The 12,354-nt window shown below is 59.2% G+C and overlaps 1 non-coding gene across 1 annotated transcript; it reads right to left on the bottom strand.

Moving 5' to 3' along the window:
- Nucleotides 1-2,818: 2,818 nt before the first annotated feature.
- LOC131865943 (5S ribosomal RNA) lies at nt 2,819-2,937 on the bottom strand. Its single transcript, XR_009364578.1, has one exon. It is a non-coding gene; the product is annotated as a 5S ribosomal RNA (ribosomal RNA).
- Nucleotides 2,938-12,354: the final 9,417 nt, after the last annotated feature.

Here is a 12,354-nt window from a genome sequence, read left to right on the forward strand (position 1 = left end):
ACCTTACCTGGGCTGCGCACCAGGGCGGGCTCAAGATGGCACGCGCGTTCCGTTTTTTTCACTATCTTTCAAAACGGAAATTTTAAAATCTCCTTTTTTTTTTGCCTTTTCTGGAAATTAGTGAAGGCAGCGCATCAAAGGTGCGCACCTCGCTGCCCACCTTGGTGTGCTCTGAGGTGCGCACCCGGGAGCGCTACGAAGTGTGCTCCAAGGTGCGGCGTGCACGTTGTCGGAGCCCGGTTTGCCCCGGGTGCGCACCTCGCCTGCACCTTGGCCGGGGTGGGCACCTTGGCTGGGTTTGCCCAGGGTGCGCTCCGAAGCGGGGTTACTGGAGCGCCCCCTCTTTTTTTGTCAGAGCGTTTGGTGGGGTTTCTCGCATTGGCTCTTCCCAGGCCCGGTTGTTGGGTGCGCTCCCACCCTGGCGCGCGCGAAGTTGGAAGTTGGGTTAATTGCCCGGGCGCGCACCTTCGCCAGGGTGGGCACCTTGGTGCGCACACCTTGGCTGGGCTGCGCACCAGGGCGGGCTCAAGATGGCACCAGCATTCCCTTTTTCTCACTATCTTTCAAAACGGAAATTTTAAAATCTCGTTTTTTTTTTGCCTTTTATGGAAATTAGTGAAGGCATCGCATCAAAGGTGCGCACCTCGCTGCCCACCTTGGTGTGCTCCGAGGTGCCCACCACGGTGCGCAACGCCGGTGCGAACCCGGGAGCGCCCCGATGTGTGCTCCAAGGTGCGGCGTGCACGAAGTCGGACCCCGGTTTGCCCCGGGTGCGCACCTCGCGTGCACCTTGGTGCGCACACCTTGGCTGGGTTGCGCGGCCTGGTGGGCACCATGGTGCGCACCAAGGAGCGCTCCGAAGTGTGCTCCAAGGTGCGGCGTGCACGAAGTCGGAGCCCGGTTTGCCCCGGGTACGCACCTCGCGTGCACCTTCGCCGGGGTGGGCACCTCGGCTGGGTTGCGCGCCCTGGTGCGCACCAAGGAGCGCTCCGAAGTGTGCTCCAAGGTGCGGCGTGCACGAAGTCGGAGCCCGGTTTGCCCCGGGTGCGCACCTTCGCCGCGGTGCGCACCATGGCGTGCACGAAGTCGGAGCCCGGTTTGCCCCGGGTGCGCACCTCGCGTGCACCTTCGGCGGGGTTGCGCGCCCTGGTGGGCACCATGGTGCGCACCAAGGAGCGCTCCGAAGTGTGCTCCAAGGTGCGGCGTGCACGAAGTCGGAGCCCGGTTTGCCCCGGGTGCGCACCTCGCGTGCACCTTCGGCGGGGTTGCGCGCCCTGGTGGGCACCATGGTGCGCACCAAGGAGCGCTCCGAAGTGTGCTCCAAGGTGCGGCGTGCACGAAGTCGGAGCCCGGTTTGCCCCGGGTGCGCACCTCGCGTGCACCTTCGCCGCGGTGGGCACCATGGCGTGCACGAAGTCGGAGCCCGGTTTGCCCCGGGTGCGCACCTCGCGTGCACCTTCGCCGGGGTGGGCACCTCGGCTGGGTTGCGCGCCCTGGTGCGCACCAAGGAGCGCTCCGAAGTGTGCTCCAAGGTGCGGCGTGCACGAAGTCGGAGCCCGGTTTGCCCCGGGTGCGCACCTCGCGTGCACCTTCGCCAGGGTGGGCACCTCGGTGCGCACACCTTCTCAATGTTTTCTTGCCTTTTCTGGAAATTGGTGAAGGCAGCGCATCAAAGGTGCGCACCTCGGTGTGCTCCGAGGTGCGAACCCGAGAGCGCTCCGAGGTGCCCACGAAGTCGAAAGTCGGGTTAATTGCATTGTTTTCCCCGGGTGCGCTCCGAGGTGCGCAACATCGGCGCGCACCAAGGAGGGCTCCGAAGTGTGCTCCAAGGTGCGCACGATGGCGTGCACCTCTGGTGCGCACGATTCGGAGCTCGGTTTGACCGGGGTGCGCACACCTTGGCTGGGTTGCGCACCTTTTGTGCGCTCCAAGGTGCGCACGAAGTCGGAGCTCGGTTTGCCCCGGGTGCGCACCTTCGCCAGGGTGCGCACCTTGATGCGCACGCCTTGGCTGGGCTGCGCACCTTGGTGGGCGCCATGGTGCGCACCTTTCGTGCGCTCCAAGGTGCGCACGAAGTCGGAGCTCGGTTTGCCCCGGGTGCGCACCTTGGTGGGCGCCATGGTGCACTCCGAGGTGCCCAAGATTGGTGCGCACCAAGGAGCGCTCCGAAGTGCGCTCCAAGGTGCGCGCGAAGTCGAAAGTTGGGTTAATTGTCCGGTTTGCCTCGGGTGCGCACCTTGCGTGCACCTTCGCCAGGGTGGGCTGGGCTGCGCACACCTTGGCACCCGCGTTTCCTTCATTTTAAATTTTTTTTTTTTACAATCTCTCAAGTGGGAAATTCTATAATCTCAACTTTTTTTGCCTTTTCAGGAAACTTTTGAATGGAGCGCATCATTGGTGCGCTCCGAAGTGTGCTCCAAAGCTCTCTCCAGCTGCGTGCACCTGCCCCGGCCGCGCACCCGGCCCCGCCCAGCTTCGCTCACCTGTCCCGGGCGTCTGGTGCGGAACCTTAGAGTAAGAAACATCACCGTGCACCTTGGCCAACGTGCGCGACTCGACCGAGCGCGCACTGGCCGAGGTGCACACCGATTTCACCTGGGTGCGCGCGCAGCACCTCGGGCGCACCGGGGTGCGCGCACAACGCCCGGGTTGCACCGTGGCCTGTGTGCTCGGGGCGCCTCGGGTGCGCGCTCGGTGTCGCCCCCGCGCGCGCGGTAGTGCGGGCAGCGCACCCCGGCCCGGCCCGGCCCCGACGAGAACGCAAACGGGCAAAAGGTTTATTCAAATAGCATTGCGACGCCCGGCGAAAAACTAAAAAAGGGTGCAACACCGGGACTTCCCGGGAGGTCACCCATCCCAGTACTACTCCGGCCCAAGCGCGCTTAACTGCGGAGTTCTGATGGGATCCGGTGCACTAACGCTGGTATGATCGCACCCGTTATGAGCTTGTCGCAGTGTGTACTTAGCAAACCGCGACCCACGTGCGAATCCACCCCGGCCACCCACCCCCGTCGAGGTGCACACCCTCCCTCGCGAAGTGCGCCCCGTTCGCCAAGTGTGAGCCCTGCCCGGGTGCGCGCACCTTGCTAGGGCGTCGGGTGTGCACCCGGCCCGGCCTACGTGCGTGCACCTGGAGGGGGCGTCGTGTGCGTGCAGTGTCCCGTCTGCAACGCGGTGCCCACACACCACCTCGGGCGCAACGACCTGCGCTCACATGTGGGCCGAGTGCACCTTGGTGCATGTTCGGGGCGCCTCGGGTGCACGCTCGATCTTGCCCCGGTGCACCAAGGCGCTCGGTTTGCCCCGGGTGCGCACTTGGTGCAAGGTGGGCACCCAAAATAGGGATCAAGCACCAAAACACAAGTTTCGGGATGCAAAATGGGACCCAAGGACCACAAATGCGTTCCAAGACCCATGATGGGTCCACGAGAACAAAAATGTGTTCCGAGACTTAATAAACAAATATTGGGTTTTAGGAGAAGAAACATGCTCTGATGCCCAAAACGAGAATCGACCCCGAAAAGGCCACAGGCCAAAAGTGGGATGCGAGACAAAAAAAAATGGGACCCGAGGACCAAAATTGGGTTCCCAGGTCGAAGACAGGGCAACCGGACAAGAAACGACCTCTAAGGCTCGAAATGAGTCCCGACGACTAAAACTTGACAAGAAGCACCCATCAGGCACCCAACTCGACACCCATGGGATGCCGACCCACCCGGGCTTCCACCTAGCACACCTTGGCACCCACCCACCCTCGCACCCAACCTCGCACCCAACTTAGCACCTTTGAACCCACATTGGCACTCACCCTGACCCTGGCACCTTGGAACCCACATTGGCACTCACCTTGACCCTGGCACCCACCTTTGCACTCACCTTGGGACCCACCCTGGCTCCCACCTCGGCACCCACCCAGACACCCACCTTGGTTCCTTGGCACCCACCTTGGATCCTTGGCACCCACCCCGACACCCACCTTGGCACGCAACTTGGCTACTTGCCACCCACCTTGGCTCCTTGACGCCCACCCCGACAACCACCCCGTGACCTACCCTGGCTAGGGTTGGTGCACACCCACCCTGGTGCCCACCTTGGCACCCACCCTATGACCCACCTTGGCACGCACCTTAGTACCCACCCCGTTACCCACCCTAGGACCCACCCCGTGACCCACCTTGGCCAGGGTGGGTGCACCCACCCTGGTGCCCACCTTGGCACCCACCCATCCTAGCACCCAGCCTGTGACCGGGCTTGGAACCCAACCTTGCACCCGCACCCGTCTTGGCCAGTGTGGGTGCGCACCCATCCTGGCACCCACGTTGTGACACACCCTTTAACCCACGCACCCTAGCACCCACGTTGGCACCCACCTTGGAACCCAACCTAGCAACTTGGCACCCACCCCGTGACCCACCTTGGCATCCACCATAGCAGTCGCCGACTTGGCACCCACCTCGGCACCCACCTTGACACTTGTGGACCCACCTTGCCACTCACCCTAGCATCGACCCATCCTAGCACCCACCCTGGCACCTTTGCACCCTAGCACTCACCCATCCTAGCACCTAACCTGTGACCCACCTTGACACTCACCCTCGCACCCACCTTGGAACCCAACCTAGCACCCACCCACCCTGACACCAACCCTAGCACCTACCCACCCTTGCACCCACCCTGTGACCCATCTTGGCACCCACCCATCCTACCACTCAACCTATCACCCACCTTCTCACCCACCTTGGCATCCACCTTAGCACCCACCCACACTGGCACCTTGGCACCCACCTCGGGCAAGGTGGGTGCACACCCACCCTGGCACCCAATTTAGAACCCACCGAGCATGTTACCCACCTTGGCACCCACATTGCAGCCCACCCTAGTACCCACCCTATGACCCACATTGGCATCCACACCCTAGCACCCAGGCACCTCGACACCCGCCTTGACACCCACCCTAGCACTGAACCTGTGACCCACCTTGGAACTCACCCTAGAACCCACCCACCCTGTGAACCACCTTGGCATCCACCTTAGCACCCACCCACCTTGGCACCCACTCTAGCACTCACCCATCCTAACACCCAACTTGTTACCCACCTTGGCACCCGCCCTCGCGTCCACCTTGAAACCCACCCTAGCACCCACCCACGCAGGAGCCCACCTTGGCACCCAACCTAACACCCACGCATCCTGGCACCCAACTTGTGACCCACCTTGGAACCCACCCTAGTACCCACCTTTGAACCCACTATATCACCAACCCACCTTGGCACCCACCCTATGACCCTCTTTGGAATCCACCCTAGCACGCACCCACCCTGGCACCCACCATGGAGCGCACCCTAGCACCCACCCACCTCGGCACGCACCTCAACACCCACCTTGGTGTGCGCACTGCGCCAACCTCTCAAAGACCCTATGTGGTGCGCTCCAAAGTGTACACCTTTGGTGCGCTCCAAGGTGCGCACCTTTGGTGCACACCGAGGTGCACACCAAAGTGTGCACCGAGGTGAGCACCAAAGTGCACTCCAGGGTGCACACCAAGGCGTGCACCTTTGGTGCGGTCAATGCAAACGAATTCGGAAGTTGGGGTCGATGTCCTAATCGCTGCTGCAGACTACACGTATGAGAATCGGACAAATAGCTTTATATAGGGGAGGTGTTGCGTTTGATGGGTCGACTCCCCTGGTTGTGTGCACTGCACCAACTTCAAAGACCCTGTCTTGTTTAAGAAGTCAAAAGTTGGGGTGGATGTCCTAATCATTGCTGCAGTCTACGCATGTATGAGAATCAGACAAATAGCTTATATAGGGGAGGTGTTGCATTCGGTGGGTTGACTCCCCTGGTTGTGCGCACTGCGCCAACCTCAAAGACCCCGCATAGCAGAAGAAGTCGGAAGTCGGATTTTGGTGAGCACCAAGGCGTGCACCTTTGGTGCGGTCAACGCAGACGAATTCAGAAGTTGGGGTGGATGTCCTAATCGTTGTTGCAGGCTACACATGTATGAGAATCAGACAAATAGCTTATATAGGGGAGGTGTTGGGTTTGATGGGTCAACTCCCTTGGTTGTGCGCATTACGCCAACCTCAAAGACCTTGTTTTCGTTAAGAAGTCAAAAGTTGGGGTCAATGTCCTAATGGCTCCTGCAGGCTACACATGTATGAGAATCGGACAAATAGCTTATATAGGGGAGGTGTTGGGTTTGATGGGTCGACTCCCCTGGTTGTGCGCATTACGTCAACCTCAAAGACCTTGTTTTCGTTAAGAAGTCAAAAGTTGGGGTCGATGTCCTAATTGCTCCTGTAGACTACACATGTATGAGAATCAGACAAATAGCTTATATAGGGGAGGTGTTGGGTTTGATGGGTTGACTCCCCTAGTTGTTCGCATTACACCAACCTCAAAGACCTTGTTTTCGTTTAGAAGCCGAAAGTTGGGGTCGATGTCCTAATTGCTCCTGCAGGCTACGCATGTATGAGAATCAGACAAATAGCTTATATAGGGGAGGTGTTGGGTTTGATGGGTCGACTCCCCTGGTTGTGCGCATTGCGCCAACCTCAAAGACCCTGCATTGCGGATGAAGTCGAAAGTCAGAGTTTGGTGTGCTACAAGGTGTGGTCGAAGGTGCTCACCTAGGTGTGCACCTTTGGAGCACAGGAAAAGTGCCCTCCAAAAGTGCGCACCTTTGGAGTGCACAAAAGTGCCCTCCAAAAGTGCGCACCTTTGGAGCGCAGAAAAGTGCCCTCCAAAAAGTGCCCTCCAAAAGTGCGCACCTTTGGAGCGCAGAAAAGTGCCCTCCAAAAGTGCGCACCTTTGGAGCGCAGAAAAGTGCCCTCCAAAAAGTGCCCTCCAAAAGTGCGCACCTTTGGAGCGCAGAAAAGTGCCCTCCAAAAGTGCGCACCTTTGGAGCGCAGAAAAGTGCCCTCCAAAAAGTGCCCTCCAAAAGTGCGCACCTTTGGAGCGCAGAAAAGTGCCCTCCAAAAAGTGCCCTCCAAAAGTGCGCACCTTTGGAGCGCAGAAAAGTGCCCTCCAAAAAGTGCCCTCCAAAAGTGCGCACCTTTGGAGCGCAGAAAAGTGCCCTCCAAAAAGTGCCCTCCAAAAGTGCGCACCTTTGGAGCGCAGAAAAGTGCCCTCCAAAAAGTGCCCTCCAAAAGTGCGCACCTTTGGAGCGCAGAAAAGTGCCCTCCAAAAGTGCGCACCTTTGGAGCGCACAAAAGTGCCCTCCAAAAGTGCGCACTTTTGGTGCGCACCAAGGCGCTGGTTCGGTCGTTGCAGGCGAGTTCGGAAGTTGGGGTCGATGTCCTGAGCGGAGGTGCAAACTACACAGGTGTCGGAATCGGACAAATAGCTTATATAGGGGAGGTGTATGCTTCGATGGGTCGACTCCCCAGGTTGAGCGCACCGCGCCAACCTCAAAGACCCTACGGTATGGATGAAGTCGGAAGTTGGGTCCGATGACCAATTCGATTAGTAGGTATGCTCATGAGGTCGGAATTTGGGTCCGATGACCTGCCATGTGCAGGAAGGCGAATGTTGACACTGTGCGTTGCAAGGTGCACACCAAGGCGCTGGTGCGGTCTTTTTAGTCGAGTTCGGAAGTTGGGGTCGATGTCCTGATCGGAGGTGCAAGCTACACAGGTGTGGGAATCGGACAAATAGCTTATATAGGGGAGGTGTATGCTTCGTTGGGTCGACTCCCCGGGTTGAGCGCACCGCGCCAACCTCAAAGACCCTACGGTATGGATGAAGTCGGAAGTTGGGTCCGATGACCGATTCGATATGTAGGCATACTCGCGAGGTCGGAATTTGGGTCCGATGACCTGCCACGTGCAGGAAGGCGAATGTTGGCACTGTGCGTTGCAAGGTGCGCACCAAGGCGCTGGTTCGGTCGTTGGAGGCGAGTTCGGAAGTTGGGGTCGATGTCTTGATCGGAGGTGCAAACTACACAGGTGTGGGAATCGGACAAATAGCTTATATAGGGGAGGTGTATGCTTCGTTGGGTCGACTCCCCGGGTTGAGCGCACCGCGCCAACCTCAAAGACCCTACGGTATGGATGAAGTCGGAAGTTGGGTCCGATGACCGATTCGATATGTAGGCATACTCGCGAGGTCGGAATTTGGGTCCGATGACCTGCCATGTGCAGGAAGGCGAATGTTGGGACTGTGCGTCGCAAGGTGCGCACCAAGGCGCTGGTGCCGTCGTTGCAGTCGAGTTCGGAAGTTGGGGTCGATGTCCTGGTCAGAGGTGCAAACTACACAGGTGTGGGAATCGGACAAATAGCTTATATAGGGGAGGTGTATGCTTCGATGGGTCGACTCCCTGGGTTGAGCGCACCGCGCCAACCTCAAAGACCCTACAGTATGGATGAAGTCGGAAGTTGGGTCCGATGACCGATTCGATACGTAGGCATATTGGCGAGGTCTGAATTTGTGTCCGATGACCTGCCATGCGCAGGAAGGCGGAATTTGGGTCCGATGACCGAGTTGATGGCGTGCCATGCGCAGAAAGGCGGAATTTGGGTCCGATGACCGAGTTGATGTTGATGGCCCGCCATGCACAGGAAGGCGGAATTTGGGTCCGATGACCGATTTGAAGGCGTGCCATACGCAAAAAGGCGGAGTTTGGGTCCGATGACCGAGTTGATATTGATGGCCCGCCATGCGCAGGAAGGCGGAATTTGGGTCCGATGACCTGACATACGCATGGAGTCCGACTCGGGGGCCGATGTTCGATTCGATGACTTGCATTGTGGGTAAAGTCGGAAGTTGTGGTCTTTGACCCGATTCGATGACCAGACTTCGGCTGCTTGAGAATCGGACAAATAACTTATATAGGGGAGGTAGTGTTCTCGAGCATCCTCCCCCCGTGCCCGTTTATGTCGATTGATGCTGGTGCTCGACTGGTTGGAGCGCTCGGATGCAAAAATCTTGCACCAGGATTTATCGATTGTGATGGACACGGCAAGTCTCCTGATTGCTATGCAGGAGCTCATCGTGAATCTCTATGCGGCCTTGGTATGGACTCGACCTGCGGAATGGTTCGGCAATGGTAGTCGCTCCAACACGTCCTTGCAATGGCCACAGAGGTGATTCGACTAGAGCTCCAGTCTAGCTTTTGGGTTGCTTGGCGGACTGGTATAGCCGCGATCGAGTTCCGGCCATGAACGTTTTAGATAGCTCTTGGGCTTTCTGGGACGGAAGTCGGAAGTTTGGGCTGTTGTCCGATTTGATGACCATTCTTCGGATGTGTGAGAATCGGACAAATAACTTATATAGGGGACTGTGTTGTCTCACGCAGCCCCCTCCGTGCCCCTCTATCTCGACCAATGTTGGTGCTTGAAAGGGTTGGGATCGCTCGGATTTATAAACGTGCACCACCATTTGTCGAGTGTGAGGGACGCGGCAGGTCTCCTAAATGCTATGCGGGCGCTCTCTGAGAATCTCTATCCGGCCTCGACACAGACTAGTCTTGCTGAATGGTTTGGCACTGGTAGTCGATCCAACACGTCGTTGTTGTGGCCGCCTAGGCGATTCGATTCGAGCCCCCGTCTAGCTTTTGGGTTGCTTGGCGGATTTTGCCCTATCCGCAAGTGAGCTCGGTCCCTAAACGTTCGAGAAACCCGATTGCTATGCGCCGACTCTCTTTCTTGCGAGCCTCCATCTAGCTTTTGGGTCTCTACGGAACGGAAGTCGGAATCTGGGACCGTTGTTTGATTCGACGAGGCAGACTACGGTTGTGCGAGAATCGGACAAATAACTTATATAGGGGAGGTGTTGACTGGAGCATTCTCCCCCGTGCCCCTCTAACTCGACCAATGCTGGCGCTCGAACGGTGGTAGCGCTCGGATTTTCATTGAGCGCCAGCATTGGTCGATTTAGAGGGGCATGCGAGATTCCCGAATGCTATGCGAGGGCTCTAACGGAAATGTCTATTGGTTTCGGTATGGATGCAATTGCGAGTGGTTCGGCAAAGGTAGTCGTTCCGATGCGTCCATGTCGTGGCCAAATCGATAATTCGATTTGAGCCCTCGTATAGCATTTGGGTCTCTCGATGTGATTCCGCATTCCAGTCCCTTTGGGCACTGCTTGAGCCGCATCCCAGGGGGTTCCCTTCCCAATAATCTGCCTCGCAACCCGATTGCTATGCGGTGAGGCTCCTCGGCCGCCTCGGAACTATCTGTGTATCAGACGCATCGCGGGATAAGGGGTTGGCAACGGTAGTCGCCCCAAGCGCGTCCGATGCTTGGACCATTCCGAGGCGGCCCTGAAGCCTCTTCCGTCTAGCCGTTGGGTCCTTCTCGCCGCATCCCTCGCCTCGCACCCCGATTGCTATGCGGTGAGGCTCCTCGGCCGCCTCGGAACTATCTGTGTATCGGACGCGTCGCGGGATAAGGGGTTGTCACTGGTAGTCGCCCCAAGCGCGTCCGATGCTTGGACCATTCCGAGGCGGCCCTGAAGCCTCTTCCGTCTAGCCGTTGGGTCCTTCTCGCCGCATCCCTCGCCTCGCACCCCGATTGCTATGCGGTGAGGCTCCTCGGCCGCCTCGGAACTATCTGTGTATCGGACGCGTCGCGGGATAAGGGGTTGTCATTGGTAGTCGCCCCAAGCGCGTCCGATGCTTGGACCATTCCGAGGCGGCCCTGAAGCCTCTTCCGTCTAGCCGTTGGGTCCTTCTCGCCGCATCCCTCGCCTCGCACCCCGATTGCTATGCGGTGAGGCTCCTCGGCCGCCTCGGAACTATCTGTGTATCGGACGCGTCGCAGGATAAGGGGTTGTCACTGGTAGTCGCCCCAAGCGCGTCCGATGCTTGGACCATTCCGAGGCGGCCCTGAAGCCTCTTCCGTCTAGCCGTTGGGTCCTTCTCGCCGCATCCCTCGCCTCGCACCCCGATTGCTATGCGGTGAGGCTCCTCGGCCGCCTCGGAACTATCTGTGTATCGGACGCGTCGCGGGATAAGGGGTTGTCACTGGTAGTCGCCCCAAGCGCGTTCGATGCTTGGACCATTCCGAGGCGGCCCTGAAGCCTCTTCCGTCTAGCCGTTGGGTCCTTCTCGCCGCATCCCTCGCCTCGCACCCCGATTGCTATGCGGTGAGGCTCCTCGGCCGCCTTGGAACTATCTGTGTATCGGACGCGTCGCGGGATAAGGGGTTGTCACTGGTAGTCGCCCCAAGCGCGTCCGATGCTTAGACCATTCCGAGGCGGACCCGAAGCCTCTTCCGTCTAGCCGTTGGGTCCTTCTCGCCGCATCCTTCGCCTCGCACCCCGATTGCTATGCGGTGAGGCTCCTCGGCCGCCTCGGAACTATCTGTGTATCGGACGCGTCGCGGGATAAGGGGTTGTCACTGGTAGTCGCCCCAAGCGCGTCCGATGCTTGGACCATTCCGAGGCGGACCCGAAGCCTCTTCCGTCTAGCCGTTGGGTCCTTCTCGCCGCATCCCTCGCCTCGCACCCCGATTGCTATGCGGTGAGGCTCCTCGGCCGCCTTGGAACTATCTGTGTATCGGACGCGTCGCGGGATAAGGGGTTGTCACTGGTAGTCGCCCCAAGCGCGTCCGATGCTTGGACCATTCCGAGGCGGACCCGAAGCCTCTTCCGTCTAGCCGTTGGGTCCTTCTCGCCGCATCCCTCGCCTCGCACCCCGATTGCTATGCGGTGAGGCTCCTCGGCCGCCTTGGAACTATCTGTGTATCGGACGCGTCGCGGGATAAGGGGTTGTCACTGGTAGTCGCCCCAAGCGCGTCCGATGCTTGGACCATTCCGAGGCGGACCCGAAGCCTCTTCCGTCTAGCCGTTGGGTCCTTCTCGCCGCATCCCTCGCCTCGCACCCCGATTGCTATGCGGTGAGGCTCCTCGGCCGCCTTGGAACTATCTGTGTATCGGACGCGTCGCGGGATAAGGGGTTGTCACTGGTAGTCGCCCCAAGCGCGTCCGATGCTTGGACCATTCCGAGGCGGCCCCGAAGCCTCTTCCGTGTAGCCGTTGGGTCCTTCTCGCCGCATCCCTCGCCTCGCACCCCGATTGCTATGCGGTGAGGCTCCTCGGCCGCCTTGGAACTATCTGTGTATCGGACGCGTCGCGGGATAAGGGGTTGTCACTGGTAGTCGCCCCAAGCGCGTCCGATGCTTGGACCATTCCGAGGCGGCCCCGAAGCCTCTTCCGTGTAGCCGTTGGGTCCTTCTCGCCGCATCCCTCGCCTCGCACCCCGATTGCTATGCGGTGAGGCTCCTCGGCCGCCTTGGAACTATCTGTGTATCGGACGCGTCGCGGGATAAGGGGTTGTCACTGGTAGTCGCCCCAAGCGCGTCCGATGCTTGGACCATTCCGAGGCGGACCTGAAGCCTCTTCCCTCTAGCC

Source organism: Cryptomeria japonica, unplaced genomic scaffold, assembly GCF_030272615.1.
Source record: "Cryptomeria japonica unplaced genomic scaffold, Sugi_1.0 HiC_scaffold_127, whole genome shotgun sequence".
NCBI lineage: Eukaryota > Viridiplantae > Streptophyta > Pinopsida > Cupressales > Cupressaceae > Cryptomeria > Cryptomeria japonica.